Source organism: Sphaerodactylus townsendi, linkage group LG01, assembly GCF_021028975.2.
Source record: "Sphaerodactylus townsendi isolate TG3544 linkage group LG01, MPM_Stown_v2.3, whole genome shotgun sequence".
Taxonomy (NCBI): Eukaryota; Metazoa; Chordata; class Lepidosauria; order Squamata; family Sphaerodactylidae; genus Sphaerodactylus; species Sphaerodactylus townsendi.
The window spans coordinates 151,549,564-151,570,633 of record NC_059425.1 but is presented as its reverse complement, the minus strand read 5'-3'; the positions used below and the strand labels follow the sequence as shown (position 1 = coordinate 151,570,633).

At 39.8% G+C, this 21,070-nt stretch overlaps 1 protein-coding gene across 1 annotated transcript in view; it reads right to left on the bottom strand.

Annotated features, from left to right (window-relative positions):
* The window catches only part of CSMD1 (CUB and Sushi multiple domains 1), a 1,361,167-nt gene that overhangs the window by 644,102 nt on the left and 695,995 nt on the right, over positions 1-21,070 (bottom strand). The gene's annotated exons all lie outside the window — the stretch shown is intronic.

Sequence of the window (21,070 nt, the reverse complement as noted above, 5' to 3'; positions counted from 1 at the left end):
CCAAAGTTCCTTTTTTACCACAAACACTTTGTTTCACAAATTGTTCAACAACAAGTTGTTCTACAGCTGTGTAAGAAAAAGTTAGTATTGCACAATAAAATTGTTAGGATCAGAGAGAAAAAGCTTGAATTATACAGTATGTGGACATTGGTAACAGGACCCTTGTTTATATTTCAGGGGCTGTTACACAATCTTGATTCAGAAAGACAATTTGGGACAAAGTTTTCCAAATTATGTTCTCTCTATTTTAATAATAATTCTAGAGAAAAATGGCAAAGACATATATCCTGATGCAGTCTTATTACAAGCCTGCTTTCTGCAAGTATTGCGTGTACAAGTCAGCTTTCCAGTGCATTTTGTGTGTGGGTGTGCTATATGAAAGTGCATTAATCATAGGTATCATACATTTGACAAAGTGTACTCTGAAGAAGAGAGGTTTTGCAGCAAATCTACAGCTTATTTATAGGCCTGCCAAACATACAATGACAGGCACTGGTGAATATCTGTCAAAACTGAATCACCTGACACTCTTTGCTATCTTTTCTAAAGAAACTGCTGCATACATGACTTGTACTCGACTACAGAATTTGCCTAAGCCAACACCAGCCAATTCCCATGAAAAGTGATTGGGACTGACTTTTTCAGGTTAAGACTGGTGTATCCCTTGCAAGCATCTCATCAAATATAAGACAGCAGGTGATCTTAGAATGGTAGCTGTGCTCAATAAAATATGGAATGTCTCACAGGACGCCACTGTCTGTCAAGATTCTGATTACAGTATTCATGTTTTTTCAGAATAAGTCTGAAAGTACATTTAAGAAGCTATATAGGATCAACAATACAATCTCTGGATAGATATCTAAAATGTATTATGATGGATATATAACTATGTAACATGGAAGAATATTTTGTGACCTAAATTACTGCTGTCTGCTGAGGTAAATAACATTTAAATATATCCTGCAGAAGAATGGGATTTTTAAGACAGGCGACACAGGTACAACCTTGTTAAATAAACAAAACCTTTGTAGTGTTAGACCTGCAAAAGAACCCTTGCCCCATCAATATGTAAATTCCATTTGACAGAATTTATAAAATATAAATTCTTTTTGTCTTGATGAACACCTACCATGAAAGAGCAAGAGTCTAGTAGAACCTTAAAGACTAACAAAATTCCTGGCAGGGCATGAACTATTGTGAGTCCCAACTCACTTCTTCAGATACAGCTAGAAAGAGTATCTTCAGATATTGCCCTGAAAGAACTTGATTAATGCAACATCATCTTTTTACCTTGCTTAATGCAGCATTAGGAAGAGCCTTGTAGTACAAAGTGGTAAGCTGCAGTACTGCAGTCAAAGTTCTGCTCACAACATGAGTTTGATCCTGAGAAAAGTCAGTTTCAGGTAGCTGGCTCAAGCTTGATGTAGCCTTCCATCCTTCTGAGTTTGGTAAATGAGTACCCAGCTTGCTGGGGGTGAAGTATAGATGGCCGGTGTAACAGCACCCACTCCCTGAAGGAAGACAGAGACCCCCAAAAGGGAGGGAAGTCTGTTGCTGAGGGTGGTTAATAGAGTAGCTGAATTTGTTGGCCTAAGGCACTCAACTCACACACACACACAGGCCTCTTAAACAGAAAACCCTGTCAGGGAACACTAAACTATAGATACCAAATGCTGCCACCATTAACTGAAGCAAAACAACTGGAACTTAAAGGGAAGCTCTTGAAAGTTTAAAACAAAAAAACCCCCAAGATTTTATTTTATAAACTTTTCTTCTCAGGATGATTCAGAGAGGCACTCAAGCGTTACTTTAGGCAGGTACTTAATGGTTACAGAGCTAGCAGTTTGTTCGGCTGTTTAAGTTACAAGCCCTCCTGTTTCCCACCAACCAGGCCTCTAGCCACTTGTGGAAACAAGGCTGTCTCCCCTCAGTCTGAGATCTTGGTGGATACAGGCCCCCTTTGCCTTATCCCCCTTTGTCTCTAGCTCTTGTTTCCCTTAGACACTATCTCCTTTGACTGACTCTGAGGAATTGACAGGGATCTCTTTGAGTCACACTGACTCTTAGTCTGCTTTCCGGACTCTCCATTCCCCAACTTCCTTCTGACAGGCTTCTTTCTGCTTTTATAGCACCAGCACTTCTAGCTCCCCCTACCTGAGGCTCTAGGTGAACTGTGCCTCTGCCAGTCAATCAGGTGGAAACTCCATATAAGGAGCGTGCTTTATACTTCCTTGTTGTTGCTAAAGCCTGCTAATCTGCTCCTTAACAACCACACCAACCCTTCAATGTGAGCTAGTCCATCACAACCTGCATCACTTGGGGGTGGGAGAGGGTGGGGAGAAGCAGGAGGCCTTTGCAGGGCCACAGAGCAAATGCTCCACAGGCCAGCAATGGCCAATGGGAGTGCAGGATACACAGGACTTGGGTCCCTGTGCGTCCTGCAGGGCAACTGGCTAAGGGTTCATCATCAGACGTTCGAACCCTTAACCAATTGTGTATAAAGATTAACATTCTATTATATTAATTTGAAGACCTTTCTGAAGGCAATATGTTCAAGCAGGCAGTTCAGTTAGGTGAGAGCAATTGCATGAGCCTGCTGAAGTTGCTCCTTAGTTTAAAACTTTTGAACTACTCCATGTTCTTCTGGTCTCTATTTTGGAACCTAGCTTTACCAGAGAAGCTTGTTGATAGATCTTAGGTCAGTCACACACTTTCGACCTACCCTATCTCACAAGGTTATTTTGAAGAGAAAGGTGTTTTCCAGATGGACAAAATATCCGGGGGGGGGAGGGGGAGGAACCAAGATCACACACATCGGAATGTTTCTATCTCAGTTTCTCCCTCCACACATCAGCCTGTCAGCACGTTTAGGCTGGGAGGAAGAACTCCAGGTGATTATTCATGACCTCCGATTTACTTTCATTTTCCTTGCCCACATTGCCATGTGTAACGGACTTGCCCCACCCTGAAGGGCTGGCGTGAAGCAGGCCTGCTTGAAGAGGCCTTAGTGACAGCCAGAGTTAAGGCAGCAGGTCCACTATACAAAAGAACCCACTTGATTGGTTGAGCAGAGGCACAGTTGCCTTTGGCCAGGGATAGGGGGAGCCAAAGTGCTAGCAGTATAAATAGACAGTGCAGTGCCTGTCAGAGTGGAGTCAAGATTGGAAGAGAGATTCAGGAAAAGCCAGAGTTTGACAGAGAGCGGTCTGTCAGGTTTGAAGCTGAAGGATTCTGTCTTAGCCAAGTTAAATGACAGAAGTCCAGTCTCTCTACAAGCTGGGGAGGCTTGTCAGAGAAAGGAGGCTCTGAGTTTGGTGCAGAGTGACGTGCCAGTCAGTGGCTTGACAGTTAAGACTGTCCAGACTCAGAGTCTGCCATAACACTATGTAACACCCGTCTTGGGAAAAGCCCGATCCAGTGGCATTGAGGCCAGTTTGGGATTAGTGTGAGAGAAGGAGGCTTTGTATGCCAGAATCTCACAGGGCATAAATTGTGTGTGTGTGTATTCAGTGGGTTGTGGATCAGAAAGGACTAGTGTCTGTCTGTGAAGGAATCTTAATAGACCTAAAGCAAAATTATACCTGAAGACACAACACAACAGAACACAACAATAAACTATCAAACAATGTACGGAGGCTAAAAATTATCCTGGGCAATTGACTTTCCACCTCAAAATTGCCTTTTAAAATGTGTTCACCAGGAACCATTTTAGAAGATTGTTTTAACCTGACAAAATGAGAATTTAATAAAAACATGATTGACATTTAAACTTACATTTTTTGAAATGTCCATTTTTGTATAGCTCTTTTGATTACCTTACAGATAATTGTTTCATACAGCAGCTGCATTTGACATGGCAATCAGGTAACCTCTGATCACAGATGCTTGATTACTGTGTCCCAGATCAACATGGGATTGTGTCTTTTAAGAATTAGGTAGCATATGCTATTTTTGCATTTCCTTTCTATAACATGGCAGATTCACTGTGGCAGGAGACTGCTTCATAGCACACCATTTCTACAAAGTACGCATGAAACTGTCTTCTGATTTGTTTTCAGTTAAGCTTATTGAGAGGTTTCCCCTACAAGCACAGAACAGGCTCTGCACAATGGAGAAGACATCTTGCAGCAATGATGCTCATAATGTCTTTTCATAAAGGCCACTCGATGTATATTGTTTTAACAAAAACAACAGTAACAAGTCAGAAACCAGCACCACTGAAATCCTGCAGAATTTAATAAAGCATTTACAGTCCATTTCAAGTATGGGTGTACAATCAATAACATTCCATTGAATCCACACAATTCAGAAAATGATCCCAGATGACCTGTTTCCTTCTAATAGAAAAGGACAACAGAACTTCAAAGGTGCCAGTTTGCTTCCTGCTTTCAGATAAATTGTAATGTTTCATATTGAGGAGTTTTTATAGGCGCATCCATGTGGGGGTGAAGTACAGAAGCACACCAAGGCATAGTCGCAAAGCACAGTGCACATCACGTTGAACTGACACATTTTCTGCAGTCCAAATGGTCGAGTGGGGAAATGAATAATTTCAAATGCCTTTTCTTTACATAGCACAGTTACCAAAAATCTATCTTTTACCACTTACACATAGCTCTGGATTTTATTCTTTTTCCTCCTTTCCAGTACCTGGTGTGGGAAAAGCTGCCGGTTATATCTCTGAATGTTTATCTTCAAACTAGACACATCAGGTGATTACAATCCAGTTTTTAAAAGTAGTGTTTAATTTCCATTGAAATAATGGAATTTTAATCAATGGACTAAGATAGTTCAAGTCAATGAAGTTTTAAGTGTACTTAATTGTGCCTTTGGCTGCATCCAGATTATGTTTAAACACTATCCTGTGTTTGCCACAGCATTTCAGAAAGCTCAAACAGTAACTGCTGACAGTAGCAGAACCATTCATTCTATGAAGCCTAATTACATGGGGGGAAAAACATTCGAAAACTCTCTACTCTAGTGTGATTGACTCACTATTGGATGATACACAGCTAAATCGGGCTTTATTAGGACACAGCTGCAGCACATCTTCTCACCGTCCTGCTCAATGTTTAAAAAAAAAACCCAAAGATCTACATAGGCAAGATTTTTGGAGCTGAGGCAGGTCACACAAGCATCCCCTTCAGAGGCAACATGACTCATACCCATTTCAGATGCCCAACACACACAATCTACGATTGCAGATGCCTCCACTGTACAAAAAAATGACCTCTTATATACAGTTCCTTCAAGAGCACTAGAAGCACTAGGGGATGCAATTGATAGATAACAATTAGTAAACAACCTGCATAAAGCACATGTGTAGTTACCAGGAAATGGGACCCTTACATATAGCCAGCCTTATTTGAATCTAACAGATATACACTCAGTGGAGAGTCAGTGTAATTTAGTGACAAAGCAGATGAATTGCAATGAATAGAGTCCCGGGTTCAGTCTCCAGTATGCCCAGTTAAAAGGTTATGAAAGGTGCACTATTCAAGACACTGGAGATCCATCGCCAGTCAAATACTGGTTTAAGTTGTACACCATGCCTGACCCACTATAAGGCAGCTTCACATGTTCAGTTAGCAGACTATAAGAATATGTGGGTCATAAAACGTGCAGCTATAATTGGCTTGTAAGGGGTTTTTTTTGTACATGCAAACAGGACAAACTTGTAGCATGTTTGCTCTCTTAGTTCAGCTGGACCAAAATTCGGCAAGTTCTAATACTTACAGCAGTTTAATTTTGTTGTTAGCAAACTGCAAGTATTTTAATGTAGCCTTCCACTAATGAATAGATAATAATAGAATTCTCGATTTAGACTTCTAGATATAATTCTATACTGGATATCTTCTGGCCCATGTTTTAACTCTCATCTTTATAATAAGTTATTTATATTTCATGCAGCCCAATCCAGAAGGGGGCGGTGGCAGCTGAACACTCACATATGAGGGGTGCCATGCTGACACTGGTGCAATAAACACCCCAGTTGGCAGAGGAAACAGAGACGCCAATGTCTGGCTGCCCCTCAAGAAGTCCAGACTGCCACAAAGCAACACCAGAATTCACTAGGATGTGAGTGTGAATGGGGGTGGAGTGAGCCTTATTATTACATGCCCAGGCATGGGTTGCTCCCCCAGGCAGCAAGAGGAGACTCATTGAGACTCATATGGCTCCCACTGTCTTGCTGCTCCTGGGCTCCCCCAGTTTTGGGCCTGGGGGTAAAGTGTCACTGGGGGTGTAAGGATGCTGCACAGTGATTGGATCTGTTTCCTGTGCTGTGCCTCTGCTTCCTTCAGCCAGTAAAACTAATAAACAAGTTGTGGCTAGTTTTTGTCCACAAAATAGTTGTCCTGTGCATTACTGTGTGTCCTCAGCATCAATCTCCCCCACTCAGTTAGCAATAGTGTCATGATATCCTGACAGAATTTCCAGTTCTGCAATCAGAAGTTACTTCACTGCATTGCTGGAAGATCTATGATTAACCCAGAAGTCCTTGGCTTTACACACTTGCAAGGATTTGAGCATACTTACTTCCCTGTCCGTTAGGTAGAAATAAGAGAGTCAGAAAGCTCTCCTGAAATTAAATATAGATGCCGAGCAAGCACTGTTTTCTCAGTTGAGGTGTTCTACACATAATTGTCCTTATTTTCAATTTTCCAGAGGCCCAGACATAGGTATGGAGCATCTATAACAGCGATGGCGAACCTTTTTGAGACTGAGTGCCCAAATTGCAACCCAAAGCCCACTTATTTATCGCCAAGTGCCAACCACGACGAATTTCTAACTTATACGAATAACTGAGGTTTTTCGTTTAGAAAAAAAACAGTTGCTGGCTCTGAGGCGCCGCTGTTACTCAGGAGATAAGCTTGGGTGGAAACAACCATGCATACGCTTGCTGAGCGACTCATGCCGCGATGTTGGAGCCCCAGGCGGCCTATATGTATTATTATTATTAGTGATATGTTTGGGGGGGGGGTGATTTTCCGCCCCCCCACATGATGAACTCTGTGCTTGCATGCCCACAGAGAGGGATTTGAGTGCCACCTCCGGCACGCATGCCATGGGTTCGCCACCTCTGATCTATAAGGTAAGTATCTGCTTGCTGAGACAATTAGAATTTCTTGCGGAAATCAAGGATGAAGTATATAGCTTGGCTTAACTAAGGAAATGTACTAGAGCAGGGCACTTTGAGCCAGCTAGATGACAGAAAAAATATGCAAAAATAGTGCCCAATTTCAGCAGCGCAATAACAAAGCTTAAACTTTCACACCACCTCCAGCCAAAATTAGAAATAGGGAAGTGTCCAAGAACAAGTGGCAGTCATTTGTTTTTATTCTGGGATGACTCAATGGTTGTTTTTTTTGTTCATGCTCCTAGATGCAAATCCCTGTTTAGACATATTCTTGGGTACTGTTACAGTGAGTTACCATCTCTCAGTATAACATACTGCACAGGGGGCTGGGGGAAGGCGCATATGTGACACTCGGAGCTCCATGAAGCCAAGATGGGTCTCACATGTAATAAATATTTCTTGCAGGTCACATTGTTCAGTTACAGATTACACAGATGCTGGTATATGCATTCCAAGTATTCTCACATACATGAAGCAACAGGTGGTGCACGCAAGTGACAGTTACTTAAAACCCTAATAAACTGTAATCTATTATCCTACCACCAGTTAATTGCATACATGGATACTGGGACTGGCAATATAGATTCTGGTACTGGTACTATAGATTCAGGAAATAAGCAATATGCACCTGTATGCAATACAGGGCATACTGCAATCGTGCAGTTTCATGTCGTCACTGATTTATGAAAATATGTTCTGTGTTTTCTTTGGGTTGAGGTGTTTACACTCTTTTACACTTCAGCTTATTTTATTCGAGCTAAGTAAAGAGAGATGCATAAAACAACAGATTCTTTTTAGATTACTTCTCAACAGAAACAGGGTGGTTGTTTTTTTTTTTGTAAAGCACAGCAGAATTCAAAACAGAATGGTATCAGCTTACCTTTGCACTCCTATCATATTACAACTTACAGCAAAAACTGCTAGGCTGCAGGGTTATTTCAACCAAACATGACACTTGATATCACAACTGTTTTGACAAGTATTGATTTTAAGGTTTACTTTCAGCTTCAATGTGGCTCTTACAGCTGCTGTGGAGATGGGTTGCAAGTGGCTTGAAAATTCTCCTTTGAATAATTAAAGCTTACACTACAAAATGTCACAATATAGTTTGTTCAGCCTGACTTGACTTTAAACCTCAATATTTCTCGTTTTAACTTTCATTTCAGCCAGTGACTTACACATTTGGGTTGGGAAGGATTCCTGAATATCAACATTTCCCAAGACTAGACCTAAAATATGCCCTTAAAAATGTCCTTAGATACACAGTCATGTGTATCATGTTCATGTAAGTGGAATAAACTTCAGGTTTATATTGTTGCAATTGTGTAGGTGCTTGTGCTACACTGATAGCCTAAGATCCCATTATCATTTGAAGAACATTTCTCATGTCAGTTTGAAAAGAAGTGGGGAGCTGACATGGGAAATAACATTTGATCAAGTCTTCCTATAGAATCTTTCAGTGGTTATATATTACTAGAGAGGTCCTTACTGGCCGAATCCCCAACGAGAAAATAAATATGGATACATCCTGGTTTCAGAAGAAACTACCTTTTCATCACGCATTCTCCCTCCCCACTCCACCGAAGACCTCGATTTCTATCAAAAATTCAAGTAATGAAGATTCAGTTTACACTCCCCTCAAACACGCAATCCACTCAGCAGGTATGTTTTTCCTTGTCCTGATTGGCTGTCATGCTGTGTTGGGGGAGGACCTTTTTTTAAAAAAAATTTGTGTGAAGTCACGTGGTGACGTCACTATGTCACTACATGGCAGCGTCGGTGAATTTGATTGGCTAATGGGTCAGAATGGGAACATTACTCTGCCCCGATTGAAAACTCATAATCCTTATTTTTGCTTGAACGTTACAATGCGGCTACATATAAACAATATTTGCTAAATGTCTGGACATGTGCATGTTTGCACATCCGCTCATGCCCACACATCCATGTGTCCTAGTTTCCATGTGGCTATGCCCAACATGGCAAAAAAAAGGCTGCACGTGCATCGCGCACAGCCCATTGCGTGCTGATTGGCTGGAAAGCCGTCACGTCACTCCCAATGGCACGAAAACAAATGCACATTGTACTCCTGTCCCTCCCCTCTAATCCGGGTTCAGCGTGTGTTTTTTGAAAAGGCTCACATACATGCAGGTCCGGGAAAAACCCATGATGAGGTGTGGAACTAGCGACAGAACCAGGATGAAGATGAGTTCGGCATGTAAGCAATGGGGAGCCTTTGCTCAAACTGCATTTTTTTTTTTTGCATGAATAGTACACGTTTTATTGATGGTGAGGATTCGGCCACCGTATCCCCTGAGATTCTGTGGTAACATCATTTCAATATTTCACTTAAACTTGTGTTTTTTAAATATGCTACTTTTACCTGTATCCCCATCTCCAGCTTTACTCTCCATTTCATCTTCTGCCAAGGTATACTATGACCCAGCTATGTAGTGCTAGCCACTGGCCAGGGCTAGTAGTAGGGAATCTGCAAAGACTTGCAGGAGACATCTCACTTTCTCCTGTATCTCTTCCTTACACTATTTCCTATTTCCCTCCCCCTGACAACCCCATAACTTCTCCTGTTTCCCTGCCTCTTTTTTCCTTTTCATACATCCACAAGCCTTCCCTTTATCTGCTCTCTATTTTTAGCTATTTTTATTATTTACCTCCTAAAAGAAAAAAGGGAAGTTCTCCAGAGTGCAAAGTTTATTCAACAGAACCCCAAGAAGAAACTTTAAACTATATTGACTTTTAAAAGCTATGAAACTTCTATTGGTTTGAAGAAATCAAAGTGCAGCAGTCTGTACATGCTTCCTTGAACGAAACTTCTTTAAAAACACAGATATTTCTGAATGGTTGCTTGTAACCCAAGGTGCACAGCATATATGCATTTGTCCTGGTTTGGGAATTATTACAGTAATTACAGCTTAGAAGTTTGATTGCAGGTATTTACAGAACCTATTCGGGCAAAACTTTGTGGAAACACAGTCAAAAGACTTTATTATGTCTGCCAACTAATACCATGGTTGTTCCAAGTGAAAGCAATTAACAATCTATTTTTATATTTATATCTTTCCCCCCCTCTTTTCTAGGCAATGGCAGCAGTTTGAAATGGGAATTCAGCAATCCATTTAGGCAGCAGTTGTGATTTCAGCAGTACTAAACTCTCCATGGAAAATTTCAGCTCACATCTCCCAACACCAGTAAGAATGCATCTGTGCTTTCATTATATTAATTTGCATAACATTACCCATATTGCTTTACAATACTCTTATTAGTGTTGCACTTGGCTGTCACTCCACCAAAGTTAATTACTCTTCCTTCAACTTGCTGATGTGTTCTTAAAAACAGAGTAAATGAAAACTATTAAAGTAAAAACTTACAAATCACTAGAATGAGGTGTTGTAACTGAGTGTGTTTATACTCATTTGAACCTAAAGCCTCTTTGTAACACTGAAGTAGCCACAAATAGAACCAATAAGTAAAGTGAAACTTCGCGTGGCTTAGTGCAAATTACTGATTCTGAAAATTCACATAGGTCTCTAGATCAATGTTTTTCAACGTGTACTTCACAAAATATATTAATATTGTTCAGGGAAAATTGACTGAGGAGAAAAGCAGGAATAGTCCATTTATTTATTACAATATTTACATCATACAGCTTCATTTTCTTTTTCATTTTTTCTTCCAAAAAAAGGGGGGAAGGGAAAAAACCCTAAAAATCCAGCAACTAAATAGAGGGGAAAGTATACATAAAGAAGAGACAACAATACTACAAAAGTGGTGGCTGATGTACACATATGTTTCTACAAAAGTTTCCAAATATCCAAATAAGGCAAGTCCACACTAGGTGTAAGTGTTCAGTAAATCTGAATCAGAAAAAAACCCAGAGGCATTCCTCCCATTGGGCAAATTAGGCAGCTGCCCAGGGCGCCACCTTGTGGTGGGCGCCAAAATTGCAGGCTCGTTTGTGGGGGGATTTTGTATTTTCAGTGTTTTTTCTGTTTCTGGCCTGCAGAGGGTGCAGATTTTAGGCTAGCAGCACCAAAATTTCAGGGATTTTTTGGGAGACTCTCCTGATGATATGACCCAGGTTTGGTGAGGTTTGGTTTAGGGAGTCCAAAGTTGTGGACTCCCAAAAGGAGTGCTCCCATCCCCCATTGTTTCCAATGGGAGCTAATAGGAGATGGGGACTGCACACTGAACCAAACTTCACCAAACCTGGGTATTATCATCATTAGGGTCACACAAAGATACTCTGAAATTTTGGTGCTGCTATCTTAATAATTGCACCCATGACAACAGGCACCCCCTAAATTTCCCCAGATTCTCTTTTTAAATCCACTTCCTTACTGCCAATGCTTATTTTCTTTCTTTCTTTTATTCTCTCAATGCCTAATAAAGGTTGTTGTTGTTGTTGTTGTTGTTATTAAATCCACCCCTTTCGTTATGGATTTAAAGGGAGAATCTGAGGTCCCCAGTTTTAACATTGAAAGAGATGCTGTTTCAGGGTGGGGGAGAATCCACCCCAAAATAGCATTACTTCCAATGTTGTTTAAACTGGGGACCCCAGATTCTCCCTTTAAGGTGGATTTAAAAGGAGAATCTGGGCTCCCTAGTTTAAACACCATTGAAAATGATGCTGTTTGGGGGTGGATTCCAGCATCACTTGTTGCTAAGAAATATTAGAACAATTAAAACCATAGAAATAAAATATTAACTGGAACTCTTTAACCACCTGTGTGACCAACTAGGGAGGAGGAAACCTAAAGGAAAATATCAAATCAATCAACTAAACACTGAAATATACACATACCAATAAATTATAGAGGATAACAACAACAACAAAGCATTGCATGGCCAATTTCTGGAGAAGATCAAGGACAAGAACTGAAAACTCTTCAGATGATGCAAAGTACAGATTGTGCAAGGGAGCTGATGAAAGTGTAGATCATGTGCTCAACTGCAAAAAAGATCGCCCATTCGGAGTTCAAATAGAGGCACAACTCTGTGGCCAAGATGATCCACTGGGTGAGACTTAAATTGTAATGAAAGGTCAACAACCAGCTGAAGAACTGGCAGCTGTGATATTAAAAAAAAATAGTAATAATAATAATTTAATTTTAATGGTCAATGACCATAACAGGGTATAAAACAGAAATACGAATAAAACAACTGTTATCAAAGCATTATACAAAACAAGAACAGTACACACACACACACACACACACACACCCCAGTACAGTACAAAAACAACCTTGCTCATGCTTAACTAAATACTATGCAGACTAGACAATCTCTCAAATTTTAAAACCCAGAGAAAATAAAAGTTGTGTTGCTTCTTCAAATGCATGTGCACAAACACACACAAAGAAAATACAGAAGATCACAGCAGAATCAGCTGCTGCAACTAAAGATTTTTAGGATGAAAGGAAGCAATGTTAATCTTACAAAATCCACAAGCTTCATCTCTCTTAAAGTTAGCATAAGAATGTATTCCAAGTTCTATGAAGAAGTGACACAAATCTCATGCATCTATAATCAGTTTATCTCCCATACATTTATCCCAGCCTTGAAAGAGCTCATGGTGGCATACCTAGTTGTCCCATCCATTTCATCCTCGCAAAACACTATGGGCGGTTGAAAGAAAATGACTGGCTCAAGCTCACCCACCAGATTTCATCAGCGAATGCAGCCATGACTAGGCAGTCTTTTTTGGAACTAATTTATTTATACATATCCAAAGTCGGGGTAGCCCTTACTGATTGGCGTAGAACAGGCATAGTTCTGGTTTGTTTAGAATTACTTATCACATAACACAGATATTCAAATATTCTATTCTTTTGGAAAAAGAAAGCAACCACAAAACAAAAACCCTGATAGCTAAGATATCTGAAAGATCTTGTTTCCATTACATCCATGAAAATAGCAGAATATATTCTTGCTGCATAGTCGTAATTTTGCCTTTCAATCAAGCATTTTGTATTCCAAACAACTTTGGGCATTTCAGAATCTATCATACAATAAATATAGTTCCATGACAAAGCTACAGTAGATTTTGAGAAAACAACATTTTCCTTAATTAAATGCACTGTGTAATACAACAGCCAGCTTCTGGACCTAATCCAGCAGAGAAAAGATGATGTAATAATTGAAAAGGCAATATTATACAGAAACAAATTATGCATTAGGATTAGGCTCACGGGATAGTTTGCACTGCCTCATACTATTATATAAAGACAGATTCGAGCAATTTAAAAAAGCCTAATTGCAAAACAAAAACAATAGGTGCCATATAATTTTCCAGAGAAACTTTGAATGTATCCTTGGGGGCTACTGGTCTTAGATGAGCATCTCTGATCATCTTTAGTGAACATATGCGGTGAATATGAATTGGCTTTATATTAGGGTGCTTTGGAAAAGGAAAGTGGCTGCTAACAATATATTTGAAAATGCTGTTAGGTTATGAAATGTTGTATAAAGAATTACAAGTATCATGCTTCAGGGATGTTATGAAATCTAAAGGTTGAAGGATAAAAGCTTAGTCCTGCACCTGTCTTTCAAAATATCACCAAATAAGTCAGTCCCTGCAAAGTGCAGAAGAATAGTTTGTCAGGCAGCAGAAGCAAAGTCCTGTGCTTCTTGCCAGTGCAATCCCTCGTCACCCAGTACTTACTTCTTTACCTCAGAAAAAATCTCCAAGGTAGCTAGCAAATGAAAGTAATATTTTTTTAAAAAAATCAGAACATTTTAAAAATAATTGAATAAAAATCATGGCAACGAATAATCAAAGCTGAAGTAAAAGCCTCCAACCAAGAAATACAGTCACAAAAGATTTCTTAAGAAGTGATGAAGGCATGTGGACTTTCCCAGGGAAAGCCATGATGGCTTGGCTGAAAGCCAGGGATTTCAGTCTCCAGGTGGGACTTGGGGATTCCCCAGAAATACAGCTCATCTCCAGACTACAGACATCCATTTCTCTGGAGAAAATGCATGCTTTGGAAGATGGATTCTATAACATTGTGCCCTACTGAGTTCCCTGTCCTCCCCAGGGTCCATCTCCAAATCTCTTTGAATTTCCAAACCTCATCTGGCAACCCTACCCCACCCTCCCCTGCCAGTAGCTGAGGTACCCAGCAACCCTACTGAAAGGGCTTTGTCTTTTGTAACAACGTGCAATACTTGTGAGCAACCCAAAGCAAAGCCTCAGGTGTTGCTGTGAGAGGAAGGTAGAAGGAGGTGAGGTCCTCTAACGGCCTGGGTTCCATATAATGCAAGGCTTTAAAGGTCAACACCATCAGTGTGACTTGGGTCTGAAAAAACCCTTCTTCATAACATATGAAGACATGAGCTCTGTATCACAAATGCTCTTGCTAGAGTAAATGCTGCTAGTCTTTAAGGTGTCACTAGACTTCTGTTTTATTGAGGAAACAAAGGCAGTATGATAGAACTGTATACTCCTTCAGCACATTCCACTACTGATATGGCAGCAGTATTTTGAACTAATTTAAGTTTCCAAGGACTTCTCAAAGGCAGTCCCACACAGAACAAGTTACAATAATTTAATCTGATAGTTGCTAGAATGACTGAAGTTAGGTCATTCTCTTCTGGCAAATGATGCCAGTTCAAGCAAGGGGAAAAAAAGTCCTAGGGACCTGTGCTTCTTAAGCAGAGATATATCTAAGAGCACTCCCAGCTACAATCCGATTCTTAAGGACCAGGCCACCTATGTCCAATCAATTTCCAATCCAAGCTAACCTTATTTTTTCTGGATGAAATTGCAGTTTAGTCTCCCATATTCAGTCAGCAGCCTTCCTTGAATGTAGCTGAAATGAAACATACTGGGGCAGTATCAGAATGACTATCTGTCATCAGATATAACTGAAGATTGTTTCTATGGTAGGAAGCCAAGTAGAAAGAGATCCAAATAATAAGGCTCCTTCAGGAAAGAAATGGATTGCACCTCTTAAGGACACACCCAGCATTATGCATATTCACTCAGACAAAAAAAAATCTCTCAGAGTTCAATAGAACCTGGTTCCAAGAAACTGGAAGCAGGATAGAACCTGAGAACTTATCAGTAATATAATGTAAACAAGTGGGTGGTCTACACATGTCTCATTTTACCTTACAAGACTGGCTATTTATCAAATTGTTTCTAAGGCAATGGAATTAGTATAAGACCTCACAAGTATAATCACATTTCTAAGTCAATAAGGTCTCGATAAGTTCCATCCGTCATTGATATGAGATGCCTACATTTATGTAGACATCAATCATTGTAAAAATAACCTGTGCAAGATATTACTTCTCTGTTCTTTGCTTTTCTTGCTTTACAAGCATTTATTCAACTGTAACTGTCAGTCTCTCTAAGGATGTACAAAATCATATTGGATTGCACTGCTGTGAAAATCATTTGGGGATATGCAACAGTTTTAAAACTCTAATACATTTTGTGCCTTGTGATTGATATTTTAATTTCTTTCCACAGGTAATCATGAAAGATTGATGGACTTTATTTTTAGAGGGTATACTTTTATTATAAAGTTTATAACAAATGTCTGGCCCTGGGCTACAGGATCATAAATGTCAACATCGTACAAATATAATCCCAGGAATTTTCAAAAGTAAAAACAATTTGAAGTTGAGATGAAAACTTTCTGCCTGAGCTTAGTGTAACTGCTTTTGAAACATTTCTTATTTTCATTTTAGTATTTCAAAACACAGCTGCATCTCTCTTTTGATAACTGTGCTTTAGTGAAGACCAAAGGCAGATGCCAGTACTGCAACTCCCAGCATGCACTGGCTCCCGCCTTTTTCCAAAAAGAGTGGGAAAACAAACTGAGAAGCTACATCCCACCGGACCTTCACGGCCAATGAGAGGCCAGAGACTGGGCGGGGGGAGAAAGCTGATTGGTTGTTGTTGAGTTCAGAAATAAAATAAATACTGGAACTGAGGACATGAATCCTCAGTTCCAGCACCCTGTATTTAGGGCAACACAAATCAATAAAGTTCTTTTCTTTAAGTTAACTTCGTTTGAATGTGTTCAGCCTTACAGCAGAACGTATTCAAAAATTGGCAAGGGCAACTTCAGCTACGTAAGTGGTATTTGGAACAGCTAGTACTAGGGAGGTCATTGATGAATGAGGAGAGGAAGCTCTTAAACAGTTCTTCTGACAATGTTTATTCAGTTTTTACAACCAAGATCATGGATGTCAGGCAAGTAAGTATAATGACACTTTGGCAGTTATAACAATGTAGAACTAGACTGTTTTACTTTTTATATACAAAACGCATACAGGTAAAAACTTTGGCTTCCAAGGGCAGAAGAGAGAAAGATATTTGTTGCATATCCCCACCCCCACCCTCCGGTATTGCTCTTAAGAATATATTATTTGCTCAAGCAACAATTCTGTATATATCCTTTCATTTTACTAAATTTATCCATCAGGTAGTACTGATATTGAATGGTAAAAACAACATGACACAAAACTTACTTTGTCATGCATAATATTTTTTTTCAAAATCTAAAAAATTTGCTCTAAAATATCATTGAACAATTAATTTCTTGGGTGTTGTGTAGTTTCCGGGCTGCATGGCCATGTTCTAGTAGCATTGTCTCCTGACATTTCGCCTGCATCTGTGGCTGGCATCTTCAGAGGATTCCTCTGAAGATGCCAGCCACAGATGCAGGCAAAACATCAGGAGAAAATGCTACTAGAACACGGCCATGCAGCCCGGAAACCACACACCACCCCAGTGATTCTGGCCATGAAAGCCTTCGACAATTAATTTCTGTATTTCTAAAGACATTAAGTTGGTTTGTGATTATTCTTTCAGCTACTTTTAACTGTAGTCCAATCATCTATGTACTGATGTTTGAAGTTAATTTAAAGCTTATGACCCATTAAGCCTGATGGAGCTCTGCCTCCACAGATGGTAGTCTATTTGGTGATTCACAACACCCTTGTTTTTACAGTTTACATAGGGAGCATAACCAGGTGAATGATCACACCTCTGGCAGGCCATGGTGTGTGTGTGTGTGTGTGGCATTAAATTTGGTGTCTGAGGGTCACAAATAGTGCATGTTGCATTGTGGGAACCACAGGCCATCTTGAAATACTTCTTCAGTATTTGAAAATGTTTTTAGCTTCCATCAAGATCCAGGAAAAAATCTATATGGGTCAAGCTTAAAAAATAAACACTTGTTTTATGTGAAATGTCCTTCTCTCAACTTGTATTTTAAGGTAATTCAGACTTCTCTGGTCATGTGAGTGGTAATTACTTCTTCCCTGTTATATGAAGAACACAAGCGGTGTAAAACCAAAGTAGTATTTATTCTGAAATTATGCTTACCAAGAATGCAGTCCAAGATAGAATGCAGGCCTATTCTCTGTTTTTATAAGTAGACATGGAGAAAAATCCCTATTTTTAACTCCCATTTTACTGAAGACTAAGAATTGAGATTGACAGTGCAGTCCAGAACAGACTTACTCCAGTCTAAGCCTACTGACTTCAGTGGGCCCATTGACCTCAATGGGCTTAGACTAGAGTAACTCTGTTCTGGACTGCACTGTAAATAATTGCTAGTGACTTGACCAATGCAACATAGTGAATCAATTGCCAAGACTAAACTGACACTCAGTCCTTCTCTCAGGGACATGGGGGGGTGGGGTGTCCTCGGGTTCAAACCCCTCCCATTACATGCCTGGATTGCTTGAAACAATGCATGGAATGGAACAGCCGGAAAGCCCTCAATCACCGAACCCACCCCATAAAAAATCTATACCTATGTCACTGCAGGCTTCTTGAACAAAGAAAATTTTCAGTCTGCTAGGCCATACTGGAACTCAGACTGTCATAACCAATGAATCATGTTAGTCTAAAGACCAATAATTTATCTTTGCAAGAACATCTTTGAAGAGTCTTCCAAGATTTTCTGCATTTGACACTGACAGAAACTGACTTTGAGAAAGAAAGAGAAAGTTAATTTGGCTTGTGTTTATTATTTGCTTCAGAGGACAAACTTTTAATAGCTATTGGCACACTGGGGGATGTAATCTATTCATTTATGTTGACGTCTTTATGTAATTGAGCACTATTTCAAGAGATGAGGCACATATCACATTTTGATACTGCTAACATTACAAAATTTATGGGAAAAGTAGTGAGATATGTTTATCTTAATGACGGATTTATGAAGTCAAATTTTTAGAGGTGTACGATTTTTTTAAATCCTGTTTTCGTTGCATGGGATTATGTTCTGTGTTTCCTTAAAATTCATAGATTTTGAAGCATGAGCTTTTCTGGGCAAGAGTATAGTTAATTTGATAAATGAAACTGATGTATCCCATTAATAGGCTTTAAACAATCTGTTCAAGGTACCACAAGAAGATCACTTCAGCAGTATGCATACTAAAATTGGAATAATATAGAAAATGATACCACAAAAATATCTTTTTTTTTGTTTCGCTGCAACAGATTAATAAGTCATCACAATTGGAACGTGTATCCCCTGTAACAACTAGATGGAGCCAAAATGTAGGTAAAGGAAGCACAATCACAAAACTCAAATTTCAAATACTCCTTCTAAGAAAACTTGTTGACTATGGTGCTATGCACATGATATGCACTGGTTGGAATAAGACTTTAACCTACATTTGAACTAATACTGCAGAAATAATGCTGTTCTTGTGAAATTGGCTCAGCCTTTTGTTTCAAATTAGGGAAACTTTAGAACACTCAATTCTGAGTCCCATCAACCATAATCTTCAATTTCCAGGCCCTACAATGGCCTCAGCAGCAATCTCAGGTCATGTGCTCAACTCTGTTGCTTACAGTGCAATCTTACAGCAGAAGATGAGGGTTCTTTCTACAATGGAAGATCTCATTTAAAGGAGAGTGATCATTTTCTCTCAACAGAGATACCAAAAAATACATCTCAGGCCTTTAGGAGGACCTAAAAACATAGGAAGTATAAGTGCATGTCACTAGGATGGTTAAGTGTCCTGCTACAGCTATATTATAGTGATTTGCCATTGCACCAAAAACACAAGGTCACTTCTGGCACAAACTAGAAATGATGTTAAACCACAGAGTTTTAGAGTAATCCTAGAGCATGCTTGTTGATGTAATTATGTCACTTATGTCTTGCACTAGAAGTGACACTGTGGCATTGGTGTGACACTCATCAGGTAGGTCCTTGCCCCTGCAGTCTCCCACTAAATGGACTGGCAACCCCACATGTCACATTTTCACACAATTATTCATTGTAATGTGATGGTTGTGCACCATCAATAAGCTTGACTACTGTCTCATTAATCAACTGCCAGTAACAAATGGGAATGAGGATGTCAACAAAATTAATTGGAAATTTAACTAGTTTATCTTTCCTGATAAAACAAAATTTTATTCAGCATGTTCAAAAAGTTGTTTATATTCTTCAGGCAAATAAGTGAAGTACTCTTATGGAACTCATTCATTCCAATAAGACTTACAGAGGATAGGATTCCCTATCATCCTTATAAAGTTAGAGACACGTCAGTTCACACATACATAACAGAAGCAATACTAATTTTCAGTCTTAGCCAGAATCCAAAAGACATTCAAGAAAAAGGAGGAGGAGAAGGAAGAGGATTTGTAGCCCACTTTTCTGCTGGGAAAAGTAAGGAGTCTCAAAGCGGCTTACAAACTCCTTCCGTTCCTTTCCCCATAACAAACACTTTGTGAGGTAGGTGGGGTTGAGAGAGTTCTGAGAAAAATGTGACTCAAGGTCACCCAGTAAGACTTCATTTGTAGGAGCAAGGAAACAAATTCATTTCACCACATAAGAGTCTGCCGCTCATGTGGAAGAGTGACAAAATCAAACCTGGTTCTCCAGATTAGAGTCCATGGCTCTTACCCACTACACCACGCTGACTGTAGATGTTCAAGGCTACTTTCAACAAAGAATTTGTACAAACTCAGAGGGGTCAGATCCAAAATTTGGTAGAAACAATTTTTGAATCCTCCTTTCCTCTATGAATTCCTATGTTTTACTCAGCATGGTGCCTGGGAAGCTATGTGAGTTGGCAGTCGAAGTGGGAAGACAAGGCAACAAGACTCCATTCTATTCACAGCATCTGGACTGAGCCCTGCAGTCTAGTTCCATAAAATGCTTGTGCTGCCAGGTCTGCATTAAGGCACTAGTAACCCCTGAGCAAAGTGTAATCAATTAGGCTTCTTGCTTAAATTTATGAACTAGAAGCAATTGGAAACACAGCCTATGCTGAAACCAAAATCATTCCTATGCTTCAACTACTGCACATTACTGCAAAATTAACAGAATTTAAATCCCACAGATTACAAAATTAAGGGTTCCAACAAACATGACAAATACGTGAGTACTGCCTTCTACAGTTATACTAGCCCAGTTGGGAATTGACTTTGAAACACTATTTAACTGCTGGTGCAAAGTCATACACTACAATAGTTTAAAATGGTCAAGATCTAATATCTGAGAGTGCCAATACATAACAGAACATGATGAGGGTTTATAACATTATATACAGTATGAAGACCACTCACTGAACAATCACCTGAACTCTAGACTTCCTCATTCAAAATCCAGCATTCTAGTTGGTGCACCACATTGTTCCTTATTACTTAAGATGGCGTCATGGGTCTTCAGGATCTTCAGCGATGTCTTCAGGGGATGAGCAGAGCCCAGTAAGCTCAGACCAGGTTGGAGCAGCCAGGGCCCCTGCAGGCTTTACAGGGTGAACAACAGCCAGGTCAAAACTCAGAGCCAGAAGTGCCTACAGGAGCAGGCTATGCATCCAGCCCTGCTCCAGCTGCAGAAAGTCAAGCACCTAGCTCACCTGTACAAAAGGGAAATGGGTTTATTTATCACAGATGCAACCCATTATACACATGCTGTGCGGAATTGG